This window comes from Neopelma chrysocephalum, unplaced genomic scaffold (genome assembly GCF_003984885.1).
Source record: "Neopelma chrysocephalum unplaced genomic scaffold, ASM398488v2 Primary Assembly neopelma1_45, whole genome shotgun sequence".
NCBI lineage: Eukaryota > Metazoa > Chordata > Aves > Passeriformes > Pipridae > Neopelma > Neopelma chrysocephalum.
Window position 1 is genome coordinate 1,989,329 of NW_020897704.1, and position 14,902 is coordinate 2,004,230.

At 39.6% G+C, this 14,902-nt stretch overlaps 1 pseudogene; it reads left to right on the forward strand.

Moving 5' to 3' along the window:
* Positions 1 to 12,373: 12,373 nt before the first annotated feature.
* LOC113965741 lies at positions 12,374 to 13,618 on the forward strand (annotated as a pseudogene).
* The last annotated feature ends 1,284 nt before the right edge of the window (positions 13,619 to 14,902 follow it).

The window sequence follows — 14,902 nt, forward strand, 5'->3', positions numbered from 1 at the left end:
GATATACTTTATTGCTTCGTTTTCTTGTGCCATATTATTCATGGTCATGATCTTACTAGATATAGTGAGTTCAAATGGAAAAATTTAAAGACCACAGACTTGAATGAGGAAAAAGAACTAAAAATTGCATGAGTAGACATATTCTGTACTGAAACAGTTCCCTGACATGGGCTTGCCTCCTGGAAATGCTGCCTCTTCAATCGTAGATTAAGTTAAAGGTTTACTACTTGCAAGACAGCGCTGTACAAGCCTTCTCTAATTTAGTGTGAGTGTGTATGCCTTTGATTTCAGATATGCAGACTTTAAGGTGAAGGCTGATCTTGTGCTAAGAACTGGGGACAAAACAAGCAGTCCTGGTTTCATTTCCTGCCTGTGCCTCAGACTTTCTCAAGATAAGACGCTAAGCTCTTTATTCATTATTTCATGCTCCATTAAACTGGGATGCTAATACTTCTTTTTCCTTTGTATGCTCTTTTTCTTACCTAATAAAATATTATTATATTATAATATTATATTATTTCTTGCTCAGTGTAGCTGGTGTTGCAATTGTGTGTTAAATAAACAAGTACATGAATACAGAACTCTTTTTCTTCATTCTATGTATATTCAGCACTAGCTCATAAATGTAAATTGGTCTTGAGTGTGAGTACATTCATAATCTGCCTGTTCAGCTGGTTGCAGGTATATTCAGGTCTGGGTACTGATCCAGAGTTGTTTCCAATAGGACTTGATAAATAATGTATCATTTTCCAGGACTTAGTAGTTCAATGAGAATTAAGCTAATTTTTCTTTATGTAGTGTTCATTATCAAGTAATTAGTAAGGTTCATTTCACCATATAACTCTATGACTTAGGTTATTTGGTTAGAATCCTTAGAATCTATTTCTTCTAGATTTCTAGTCCATTATACTAGAGATCCAATAACTTTTGAAATCAAGAGGTTATTTCTATCTCTCTTCTTTCCAGGAAAATCTTAGTTAATAATTCTTTTATGTAACTAACAATCAACTTAACAGGTATTTTCATGACAAACGGTACCAGCTGTGAATGGCCAGACTGCACTTTATGATTTTTCTCAGACAATTCCCTTACAGCCTTAGAATACTGAGTAAAACATTTATGGTCAATGTTGGTGAAAAGCTCATAAAAATGATCACTATCAATTAATGAATAGAGTTACATTTGGATCCAAGGTTGATAATGTGACTGAGTTGAGGAATTAAGTAGTGCTATTTACATCTCTTTGCAAAAACCATCAGAAATGAAAATTTTTATCATGTGTCCTGTCAAAGCCAAACTTCAGTAAGTATATTTATTCTCTGCCCAAAGTCTCCCTGCAGCCTCAGTGCTATGACTTTGCTCTTTATGTGCTTTAATCCCCAACAGCAATGTAGATATTCATTTGTGCATAAACCAATGCTGTATCCTGGCCTGGACATAGCTGTAGATAGAGGTATTGATCTCTGATGCAAAGTGTTGCCATTAGGGTTAATGACATCTATCATCTGTGTCAATGACAACCTCCCACCAAAGGGTGCGAGAGAAACAGGGCTGTGCAATCCCACTGCCTTAATACAGTAGTTTTATTTTGGAGCAAAAAGGTGCTTGTTGGCTCTGATCATGAAAACAATGAAAATTTTTCCTGTGGTTAGGATTGGAGACATACTGGTCCATAAAAAAATGTAGTATTTTGTTCTTTTCTTAAGCATGGGCGCGATCTGTTGGTGCCATATTCTAAAAATAAAAATGTCCAAGTTTCTCAGCACTCGAGCTTAAGAAATTAAATCAATAGCTGTTGATCTTCTGTATTTCTTGCCTTTAAGATTTATGTATTAGATTTTTATAATTTTATTTGCTTGCATGTTTTAAGGCTTTGTTAATACTTACCTGCTTTATTTGGCAGATACCAAGTAGCAATTAGTGTCATGGAGGCTACTAGTATAGCTCAGTTCAAAATGCTTATTGTGTACTGTAAGTATGGTTAAATATTCCCTAGATTCAAAGTGCAGAATGCATCTTGTGGTTTGACATGCAATAGAACTGCAATTCCATTTGCTTCAGATGGATGTACCTTTCTGTTGTATTTTGCTGTGAAAGCCATAGCTTCTGTCCTGTTCTTCATTGCATTTAGAAACTTAAACAGTCCATGAAAACTGCCAGTATAGGTTTAGATAGTGTTGTTTTCAGTTTCCTGCAGTGCAAGTAACCTCCCTGAACTCAGGGGCCTCCAACAGCAGAATTGTGGTGGGGAGGAGGTAAAGGGCACATCTCTAAGGCACCATAAGAAGAGTAGTCATCCCTCTTGATGCTAGAAAGCACTAGACCAAGGTAATAAGATTATGCCATAGCAGCAGCTTGTGGATCGATCTGACTCTATGCAACTGTTTATGGGGGGAAGCAGTTAAGACATCATATATGAAAAATGGTGATTATCAGATGCTTGATGAGAACCAGTTTGGGGAAGACACCTTCAGCCAGACAGCCAATAAAGCAAAACTGCAAAGAAGTCCTTTTCCTCTCAAGTCACAACCTTGTCTCTTATAAAACCACATAAAATATAATTATTCTGATTCATTTTAATATTATAACTCAATATATACAAAACATAGCAATGAAATAATACAGGAAATCCCCAAGAGACCCTGTTACAAAAATTAAAAGCATCTTTTTATATGACTTTCTGGAAAGTTCTTTGGGGTTTTTTTGTGAGGGTCTGATAAGTGTTCCTTCTTGTTTATAAAGCAAAAGCATCTCTTTCTGTAGGAAGTGTGAGACTTCCTGGACTATACGTCATAACTCCGTATCTCCACTATTCACATAAGTCAACTTTGATATTTGTAGCCTGCCTATTTTGAAGTTACTTATGATAGCTGTGTGCTGAATGAGGAATCAGAATTATATTGTCAGTTCTGTTTAGCTTTGTTTTGATGTCCTTTCTTGTAGCCTTACCATCTGCAGGTATATAAAAGTAACACCTGTTCAATGAATTCAGAATAAGGACATTTTATGGAGGCAGCCACACAGAACATTACAGAAACTATCTGGTAACCTGGAATAATAAAAATAACATCAAGAGATAGAATACTGATCTTATTCAAAACTCCTACACAACTGAAACACAGACAATAGTACTCAGGGTTTAGGAAAAAGATTGACCATGTCCTGGGGTGCATCAGGCAAAAACCAGACAGTCAAGGGAGGTGATTTTCCTGCTCTGCACTGGTGTGGCTTCACCTTGAATATTGCATGCAATTTTGGTCACCACAACATAAGAAAGATATTAAGCTATTGGAGAGTGTCCAAAGGAGTGCAACAAAGATGGTGAAGGGCCTTGAGGGGAAGCCGTATGAGGAGCAGCTGAGGTCACTTGGTCTGTTCAGCCTGGAGGAGACTGAGGGGAGACCTCATTGCAGTCACAACTTCCTTGTGAGGTGAAGAGGAGGGGCAGACTCTGATCTTTTCTCTGTGGTGACCAGTGACAGGACCTGAGGGAATGGCCTGAAGTTGTGTCAGGGGAGGTTTAGGTTAGATATTATGGTTCTTCACCCAGAGGGAAGTGGTCACAGCACAAAGCCTGCCAGAGTTCAAGAAGTGTTTGGATGATACTCTCAGGCACATGGTGTGACTCCTGGGGATGGTCCTGTGCAGGTATAAGGGTTGAACTCGATGATCCTTGTGGGTCCTTTCCAGCTCAGCATATTTTGTGATTCCGTGATCATTCTGACAAAGGACAGACATCATTAAAAATGGTAAAATTCTGGACCAGCTCCACTGAAATTGAGGAGTTTCTTTGAGTTTGCAGATCAAAGTAAAGTTAGAAATGAGTCTTCAGTCTTTAAACTTTTTAAATAGTCCAGAAAATGGATGCCTGTACCCTTCTTTACCAGAGGACTTTCTATTTGGTTCACATTTAATTTCTCAATGGATCAGGTTCTTCTTGGAGAGACAGAGCTTTGTCTTCTGCTATCCTTTGATTCACTTTACCGGAAATAAATGTTTAGCCTTTACTTGCCTATTAATCTGGTATTCTAGGACACATCTATTTTGTGCACTTGAATTCCTTATACCTGTATGTGCTCACATGTTGAAACTTGATACTCTAGTATGTTGGTAAACAGTCCCCATACAGTCTTCTAAGACTTCTTTTCTCCTTTAGTTTTTAACACTTTTTAATGCACTGACACCCATTGTATGAAGGCCTTTGCTGCAGATTCATTACATATGGACAGGCATGGGTCTCCATTTGTCATGGTCAAGCAGGTCAAATGAATCAGTCTGTAGATAAGTGTTTCCTAACTAGAGTTTATGTTAACCAGGACAACCTTCATGCTGACTGAGTTTTGTCATGCTAAAGCATTATAAAAATTATACAGAAATACAGTCTTCTATCGCTTGACCGGCCAATAGCATTATTATTTTGGTTTTGTGGAATAGTTCAATTAAATAGAATAAACTATAAAAATAAAAAAAGTCCAAGGAAGGCTATAGTTCCTCTGCCACTGGATTTTACCACTCCTTTCTGTAACAGGTAATAGTATTTTTTTTTTATATAATTTTCTATTGCAGGACTGGAAAAGGCACAGAGACCAGATGACATGCATCATTCAGGGAACATCTGCCAGAGCCCTTATGATTCTCACTATTCCTGATTTTATTCATCTCAGCCTTGAAATGTTCAGTTTCAGCTTAGGAACAGGGTATGGAAGTTAACAGTTTGCTTTGTAAGATGCTGTCCCCTTTGTGTTGGCTCATCTCTATCACTGGAGTTTGGTGGTAGGCATGGCAATAAAAAGTACTCATGCCACTGTAAAAGGCAGCCAAAGTAAATGGAGGTAGAGTGATACAAGACTCAGTCAATTTCAGACTCCTGTCACAGTGCTGGGGTTTGACTGTGGTTCTTCATTTCCCCACGAAGAAGGATAGAAATGAAAAATATTGGCCTCTGCTAAAAAGTGTGTAACTACTGAGGAAATACTGGCAGGGCAACTTACAGTTTGCCACAGCCTTGGTCTTGGGCAATGATCACAGAGCTGCAGAGTTTTTGCACAAAAACAAAGCTCATTTCAGTTGTGCTGCTCTAGTTAATAACAAAAAGAAAAAAAAAGCATTTAAAAGTTATTATCCAAAAGGAAAGGTTGATTTTACTTGTGTCATTTCAGTCTAAAACACTAATAATTTGAAGTAAGTTTTCTCTTTATGCTCTTTAGATGTGGTAAAAGTACATATTAACAAATCTTAGTGACACAGTGGTAAAAGTTAAAAACAGGAGCAAATTCTGACTTTTAAGTCTTTAATTTTCTATATGACTGTAGATGATTGTGATAATACCGCAGTCTATAAGAGGAAGATATTCCTAAAGATTTCTCCTTTTTGAAGTTATGCACATATAATTACTGTATTATGAAACATAATTATGGTACCCTCAGGAATTTTCCATCATCTTTATAAGCAATCTGACAAGGAATTGATACATTGCAGGAAATAATCCAATAAAAACAATTTGCATCAGTTTTATCTCACTATATAAATTTAAATACCAGTCTATTAAAATATAGTAGTAATGCTCTTATAACAAATTATTTTACAATGTGCTTGTCAGGACTATATGTAATAACAAAGACATTTGTTCTTCCCTAGGGAGGAGGTCCTCTAAAGACTCAGAGATCACAGAGCTATCTAGTACAATGCTAAATTTTATTGCTTGGAAATAGTTGTTTTAAAGCTCATCTTTTTTAGGTATATAAATTTATAAGTGCTTATTTTCATCACATCTCTTGAGTTACCTACACTGAATTTCCTCTGCCGTTTTTTTAATCCTGGACTACAAGGTGTCTCTGCACCTCTTAACAGTGACAGTTGTCTATATTACCTCTCGTACGTTCATTATCTCCAAGATTGTGTCATTATCACTGTCATATATGGATCCCATTACAAAAAGATGTGTATGGGATGATACAACATGTGGATATTTAAGAACCTGTATAGGAGGAAAAAAGAACCATGGTCAAAATCTGCAAAAATGGAGTTCATACTTAGTGGACCTGGGAAATAGAAAGCTCTTGTCTCTCTTGTGCCCTTCCCCTGTTGTAGTGTGAGGCTGCACTGGGTCACCTGGATTGAGCTGGCTTTGCACAAATTACATTGCAGTGTAGATCTGAAATCAAAGAGGTGAGAGGCACATGCATACAGGTGTGGCTCTTGGCTGCAACTGAACAGAACTGCCGATGCTATGCTCATCTGTGTGAGATCTTTGAGAGGAAGGCTGTGCTTAAGTCTTCCTATGGTCCATGTGCTTCCAATAAGTGCTGAGTGTCCACAAGCAGATGCTGTAGCCTAAGAGCCAGATCTTCCTCTTTACTTCCTCAGCCACTAAGGCCACAGTGGATGTAAGGAAGAGACTTCATTACCTGTAGCAACCCCAAGTACTGGTGAGCAAGTACACACCTCTGGTGTGTTGAAGGAGCAAGGGTTCGCAAAGTGTCTTTATGTGGCTAATGATACTGGAAATGGAGAAAGACAGGAAGAGGAAGTCTTGAGGGGTGCACCTCCTGTGCTAGAGGCATCAGTTGATGCAGTTGATGCCCTTGACAGCTAGAAGGCAAGCATTGATGAGGTGGGGAGACCATCTTATTTCCTTCTGCCCCTCACAATCCCCACAGATGTGTGTGTGTTACGGTTTATTCATGAGAGGCTGCTCACTGTGTTTCATTAGAAACCACTGCTGCTGAAAAGACTGCTGATAGCTGATCAGAGCATCAACACCTTACTTTGTGTTCCTTTATCTATTCCAGCTCCACAAATGCTGTTGTTAGTGGTATAAATGCTGTGTGAGCTCGTTCAGAAAGCAACCTGGGACCCATAGTGACGAACAAGTGCTTTGTTATTAACAGAGAAAAACAGGCTCACTCCCAGAAACTTGTGCTCATTCTTGCCTTAATCCATCAGAGTGTAAGCAAGTACTTATTTTGAAGAGCACAAAGTACCCTTGAATTTTACTCAGACTACTCACATACTTCCCATTTAACATAGCTTTAAATGTTTTGCTGAATCAGAGCCAGAAGACACTTGTAGGGACTGAACCCATTCCTGCTTCCATTCCTGGTTCGTTGCTCCATATATAACAATATCAAATACTGCACACCTAAAGGAGAAGAACATCTTCATTGTTCAATAATTCAAACTGAAGCATAAGGTGACCTGCAGGTGGATCACCCATGTGAGAAGTGTGTCATTTTGGCAGGACAGTGCTACCTTCTAAGAGTGACATTTCTCACCTTCAAAATACAGCCAAATTACCAGCTGAGAAAAAATCGGGGCTGAGCCACCATCCTTGTCCTGCTGAAAAGATTACTTCATCCTCTAAGGGTGTCATGCAAGCTGCTTTAACAATGAGCTAATTTAAATTTATTATGCTTTAGCTAAGATTAGTTCATCTTGTGACATTTAAATTTCATTTGCTCACAGTAATTTTGTTGTGCAGAATGTTGCAGATAACAGAAATGGCAGATTATGTAAATAGCCATTTATAAGCAGCAGCTTTTTTCAATCTATTGTTCTGAACATCCTACCCAAATGGCCTCATTTTAAATATATGTGTCTGTGACCGGACACTTTGCTTCAACAAACTTTTTTAAGTTTCACCCATCTCCCAAAAGATACATCATTTAAAATAAAATTGCTGTTCAAAGCCAGTTATTTCATCAAACAATAACAAAACCATTCCTGTGCAAAGGGCAGAACCTAGCCATCTGCTACGTGCAGCAGCAACATCGAGAAGTGTAAGAAAGAACTGATAATACTTGAAGTGAGATTGCCAAACAATTCACAGAAAAACATATATTTACCTTTGGTTTTTTATTATGATATTCAGAAGCCTTTTCTAATTAGGGAAGTGAGGGCTTGAGACAGATAGTTAAGCTGAATATTCATAGAAATCCAGTGCTAAATTCTGCATCTTTCCACGTGTCTCTGATTCATGTAAGGACAGTATTGTCATGCAAGTAAGCAGTGCTGTTAAGTAAGGGCTTTGTTGGGGTGGGGAAAGCACTTGCTGCCAAGCACAGGGCTTTGCTAATCCTCCTTGAAAGAAGATCCCAAGGAGGAATTGCTAAGTATGCTTTATGTTTCACTACTAAAATTCAAAATTAAAAGTTAAAAAAAAAAAAAGAGAGAGAGAAAGAAGAGGATGGATTTGCTGAAAAGGAGTGATACAAAATGAAGGCCAAACACAAATCCTTAGTGATAAATGTCAGAGGGAAAACATGAAGTAGTAGTTTCAGTTGTATTCACTGAGGGTAAATAAGGAATGGAATCAAGCCTGGGTTCTCCAGTGATGGTGAGGGTATCTTAAGTGGATGTGACTTGTGTGAATGCTTGATGGATGCCTCCCAGCACTAGCAGGTCATACCAGCCTTGACAGGCATGAAGACTGCTTTCCTCCAGGAGCTGCACCCACATGTTGTGCCGGTCGGTTGGGCTTTTGCAAAATTTTGTATTCTCTGTATTGGTCTTCTCCGTGTTTTTCCTTTCTGGACTGGTGACTAGTTTTCAGAAATACCAAGGTTAAAACAAGAGCCAGAAGGAAATAATTTTTATGTGAATGGAATGCTGCTGGCCTCTTTTGGGTCAATTGGTTATATTCAACTTGACTTTGGTTTCTCTGAGTCAGGTCTTTCAATGTCTGACCTAAAGAGTATCAAATGAAAAAGATTTGAAAGGTGCAGAGAAGTAGCTAAAAAGTGTAGTGGAAAAGTTTGTCATAAATCATACAAGGTATATATTGCATAAATAAATGCTAAGTAAAAGAAGACAAGGTTGCTTGAAGGGTGAACATGCAATTACAATGAAGTGGTTGAAACCCAGTGGTCACTGATGAATGTATATGTGCAAACAACAATATCTTTTAATTGTGTAATGATGAACTCTTACTGATGTATTCCTATGATATTTGTATAATCAGATTTTTAAAATTTATAAATAGCTACTATATTAAAAATTACTACAATGTATGTGCTTGTTTACCCATTTTTTCAAGATAACATCTGCTACTGTACGTTCATTAGAGCTCAAATATAAATAAACGGTTTCTAGCATATTTATTAAATTTTGCATAACTACTTTTAAATAAAAGTTCTTTTACATTTTTGTTTGAGGTAACAGAATTGTACAAACACTGTTTAATGGCAGATGCAGAACAACAAAGTTCAATGCTATAAAACCGTAAAGCTCTATTGTACAGCTATATACATAGGATGGACCAGGTTTTTTTGGGAAAAAAAAGAAAAAACCACGAGGTTGTAATCTGTAAAATGTGACTGTCCTCTTTACATGGATCTGACAAGCATGAACAAAGAAAAAAGCATGAACATGAAGAGAGAGGGATGGAAAGCGTTAGTTTGAGAGGCATTTAATTTTCTCTGAGTTCCATTGAGATAAGGATGTGGATGGAGTACACTTCATAGAAGAGAGCATTTAAACAGCAGCAGTAGAACCCTCCTCTGTGTTGCATTTATTAGCATGAGAACCAGCTTTCTACTATCACAACTATGAGCTGTGCCTGTTTGAAAACTGCGGTAGCGTTGCAAAAGGTTTTGGTCAAATCCTTGGGCAGCACATCCTCTCAGCGCAAATCTCATGAGCTGTTTGGATTCTGCAGTTATTGCAGACAAAGCACAGGGGAGGTTGCCAGCCCCACAGTCTGTCCCTCACACGTGGGATAAACACACGGGGGAAACCTGCCATACACAGTTTCTGGTTTCCATCTCTCCAGCCAGGAAAAAAGATGATCATCTTGCCTCAGAGAATACTGGACTGATACAAGGAAGAGTGGAAGTATTTTTCCATGGAAAATATAGTCAAAGTGGGCCAGCAAGGACTATAAAAAGGCACTGTACAGTGAGATCTTCTCCCTCTCTTATCTATCAGGAAGGCGGAGATACAAGGATGTTTCAGACACTGCCTAGTTCTCAATTGCACAAATGTGTCTTGAGGGACTGAAGAGAGGGATGACCTCCCAGATGAAGGAGCTTATCTGGTTGCAAAGAAAGAAAATAACAATTTTGAAGAAATTGGGGGATGGAATAGCAAGGCTTATGTGCTGTACCTGCAGCTTTTGTGCTGTGTGCTGTCTGGACCTCCCCATATCACTGAGAGGACAATGTCTATCCTATTTTGGAGAGGAACATTTAAACAGGTGTGTGCGTGCCTGCTTTGGACTTTTTTAGAGTGACCAAAGAAGGTAAGCCAGTGACAGGTGTGACTGGGAGGTGAGTTCATGACTGTGTTGAAGTTGCCAACTAATATCCATACAGTCAAAAGATGGCTTTGACTTTGAGCTATTTTTAGGATAATAACTAGCTCCTAGTTTTGATCTCATAGTTCCTTTCCTAATATGACTTCCAAGGAGATATTTATTATATAATTTCAGAAAAATGTAGAGTTCATTATGAATTCTATTCAGTTAATTAAACCATTTAAATAAGTTTCCACTATGATGCCATTTCTTATTGTCATTTTCAGAAGATTATAAAACAAAGTTCAAAAAAATTTTTTAAAAGTAAACAGAAATACTATATCATAATTTATTTTAAGAGTTTTTCAAAACTTGGCTACCCTGGGATGATCTATTATGTGTACATTGCATAATATTTTCTCTCTTTTGATAGAATTTGGAAGAAAAGGGTTGAATTGGAAAGCTGTATTCAAGAATGAATGCACCCCCCCTCCTCCTTCCCTTAGCTTTTATATCTAAGCTGATGTCATATGGTATGGAATATCCCTTTGGTCAGTTTGAGTCAGCTGGCCTGGTTGTGTCCCCTCTCAGGATCTTAAGCACCTCCAGTCCCTTGATGCAGGGGGAATACTGAGAGACAGCACTGATGCTGTGCCAGTGCTGCACAGCAGTAGCCAAAACACTGGGGTGTTATCAACACCCTTCTGGCTACCAATGCAAAGCACGGCGCTGTGAGGGCTGCTATGGGGAAATGAGCTCCATCTCAGCCAGACCTAATACACACTGCATATAATTTCATGAACCATACTTTGACAAAGGAAGAGCTGCATGATTTAAAGTGCTAAATGTGATTACTGTGATTACCGGGCACAAGTTATTTGTGCATCTGTTTCCCTAGTCAAATATACTTGCAGTTAAAAATGCAACTAACATACACTTCCATAAACAGAAGGGAGAATTGTTTAGGTCATGCGCTAACGGGTTCTATATTTGGTGGTAAGCACCTACCTATTTTATTTTACAGTATTAGCATTTTTGCAGATTTAAAAGCCACTGAGTCAGACAATGATAGTAATGTGGATTGATTATAACCCCAGGCTATGAAACAGATGAAGTAAATAATCTGCAGTGGTCTTAATTTTGATCTTGCAGAAATACCTCTTCCAAAGTGAGCTTTACAGATATGAAAGAGAATCGCCTCTCACAGAATGAGTTATATTTGGACAGGGAATGGTGCTTCTGCTGGAGCTCTGGGACAGGTCTTGCATCCTGTCAGCTGCCTGGGGCCCTCTCCATCCTGCTGTGACATCCCTGCAGCTCCCATCCCCGCTCCTCACCCCACACTATCTTCCTCCATCCCAGCCCCATTGAAATCCTTCTGTGTGTCCTCCTGCGGGCCATGGCTTTCACATAACTGTTTTTCATACTTGTGCAAAGTATTATCCAGGACCCACAGGCAGTTGGGGATGGGCTGGATGAAGGCACACACAAGTGTATGAAGCAGTGTGTGGACTACCTTAACCAGGAGATGGTTTGGCTGCTGCAGGAGTTGGAGGGGGAGCCTGGAGCAGAGCGGTGTGGCCTGGGGAGCCCTGTTCTTTGCTGCCTTTCAGCAGTGGCAATTCTGGCCTCTTGCTGGAGTCCTGCTTCTTCTCTTGGGGCTGTGGTTTAACCACAGGAAAAGGAGCCGTGAAGCAGACAGCAGTGGTGAGGAGAAGAGCTCCAGTAAGAACTTGGGAGAGGAGAAAAAAAGAACTAGAAGAAGATAGTGATGTTGCAAAGGAAGAAGAAAACAATGAAGCAAATGGGGAGGAAGATGACAATGACATTGAAAATGAAGAACTCAGCATTGTTGATGCAAATGAAGGAGATGATGAAAATGAAGGAAATGATGATATGGAGGTGGAGGAAGACAGTAGTGTTAGAAACGAAGAAGAAGGCAATGATGCAAGTGAAGAAGAACAACATGGTGATGCAATTGTGAAGGCAGACAACAAGGACTCTGAAAATGAAGAACGTGGTAATGTTGCTGAAAATGAAGAGGATAGTGCTGAGGCAAATTAAGAGAATGATGAGAAGGTGGGGGAAGCCAGTGATGTTGGAAAGGAAGAAGGCACTGATGCAAATGAAGAAGAAAATGGTATGAATGTGAAGGAAGACAGCAATTATATTGGAAATGAAGAAGAAAACAATGATGCCAACAAAGAACATGGTGATGATGAAAATGAAGAAGAACATGGCAATGTTGCTGCAAGTGGAGAAGGCAATGATGAAGCAAATGAAGAAGAAATGACGTGAAGGTGAAGAAAGGCAATGATTTTGGAAATGAAGAAGAAGAAGGTGATGCAAATGAAGAAGAAAATGGTGATGCAAATGTGAAGGGAGGCTACAATGGTGTTGGAAATGAAGAAGAACATGGTACTGTAGATGCAAATGAAGAAGAAAACAATGGTGATGGAAATGCAGAAGAAAATGAAGATGCAAAGGTGGACCAAGACCATTATATTGGAAATGAAGGAGAAAGCAATGATGTAAATGAAGAAGAGGAAGACCATGATGTTGGAAATAACCTAGAAATACTTTTAGAGGAGCACATGCAGTGGCCTGTTCAGGACCTAGACAAAGGTTGAGCAATGACAAGTGACCTACAGCACAGCTTCATGAGTGTCTTTGGAGACAGCATATGAAATAGTTTCTACCCACAACAAGCCATTGGGGTAGGCAGTGCCTTTGAAGGTTGCAGTCCCTGTGGTGAGGATATGGTCTACCTTGTATTATATTCCTGAAGCCCCTGTGGGGCACGCATTCCACCTGGAGCTGGACATGCAGGGCAGATGCTGCCAAGAAACTTCTGCATCCATGTGGAGCTGGTGTGCACCTGCATGAGGGAACAGCTGGACAAGAAGATGTCGTGCTTCCTCCACCACTCTGAAGAAAAGCTGATGAGGAATCGGAAGCCCAGCCCCCTCCACGCCCTCTAGGCTCCTACCTAGATGTGGAGAAAACTGCCCACTGGTTCTAGCGACTGGTGAAGTCAGCCTGGATGCTTTTGCCTGAGTCATGCCATTGGCATTTAGTGTTTCAGCCCTCCAGCCGCTCCTGCAAATTCCAGCTGACCAAAAGCAAAGAAAAGCCTCATGGTTGAGATGATGTTTGGGGTGCAGCAAGGCGACTCTGACATCTTTGTGAGCAACCCACAGAGGCTGATTTCACCCCAGCACAATGTGGCCTGAGAGCTACACTGCAGCAGAGGTGAAGGTCTCCAGGCACATCGCCAGGCAGGTGACACCTGAACGCTTGCACCTCAAACACCTGCAGCTCTTCACCCACACGCTGATGGGCACAGGCTTTTCCAGCTATACCTGGAAGACTGTTGTCACCTCCTGAACACCGTATCATGTGGTGTAGGAGGGATTTCCTGCGGTGTCTGGGGGATATCATGGAGTACCCGCACTGCTCCCTGCAGTGGAAACACCTTCACCAGTTTGTCTTGGGCAATGAGAGGGTTCCTGCAGAGATCAGTTTGTGTACCACACAACCTCTTTCAGCACCTGGTTCTGGATCCAGCCACCCACAGATAGGTGATTCAAGCTGCAATTTTGGCTCAGAATGCTGGTCTACAGCCATTGACAGAAGCCTTCACTTACAAAGCTGTGCTTGTGGGGCTCACACCTGCTGGCAGACACGTGAACACTCTGTAGTTAGTACATTTATCACTGGCAATGCTGAACCTGCTTTCCTGTTACTTTGGAACTAATAAGGTGCGACACGTGGTTTCCTTGTGCAGACACGTATCTCTGAGATCCCTTGCCCTGTCACTTTTAGTTACTACAGTGCTATTACAATGTTACCTATATAGTATACAAGGCAGATATTAGGTCCACCTGCATATCTGCATGTGGCACTCTGAATCTGTTAGAGGTTGCTTGTCACACCTCCAAGACAAAAAACTAGCCCCTTAGGAAATTAATGTACTCAATGAGCTCTACTTTTAATGGATTTGTAAGGACTTAATTCCTGTCAATGTCAGAAAGTATAACTGATAATTCTAATTCACTTTACCACAGGAAAATATGTAGTCTAATTCAAGCTATTTGAATGGGAATTGGGTTCATTTTCACTGCTTTGAGAGATCCTTTGCTATGTCAGTGCAAAACTATTTTGCAAATCTACTTTTACTTTAGCTAATTGAGCTACCTTGCTCTACTTGCTTGCTTGCTTTTCAGTAATATAATATATATGTAGAAAACAGGAAAAACAATAGAAAGAAAAAGAACAAAAAGAGACATGTCTCAAAGCTTTTTCAAATTTCCTGAAAACAGTCATTCTTTATATTTAAACCACATTTTCTTAGAGAATGGCCACCCAATGCATTAATGATTACTGTGGAAAACTTGGATTTATTTTCAGTTGACTGTGTATGCTTTATTTCCAAAGTTAATTTTACTTAAAACGCCCCACATATACAGTATATAAATCCAACCAATTGCCAACCATTGCTGTTCTATTTAACTATAATATTATTTAAGCGAACCTGTCACTTCTACGCTGTATTATTGTAAGAGATCACCAGTACAAGCCTGGCAGACATGTCAGTTCCCAAGACAGAGTAGTGTCATAAGTCTTAGAAAAAAAAAAAAGAAGTTACTCAAGAGTTTGGGGACAACATTA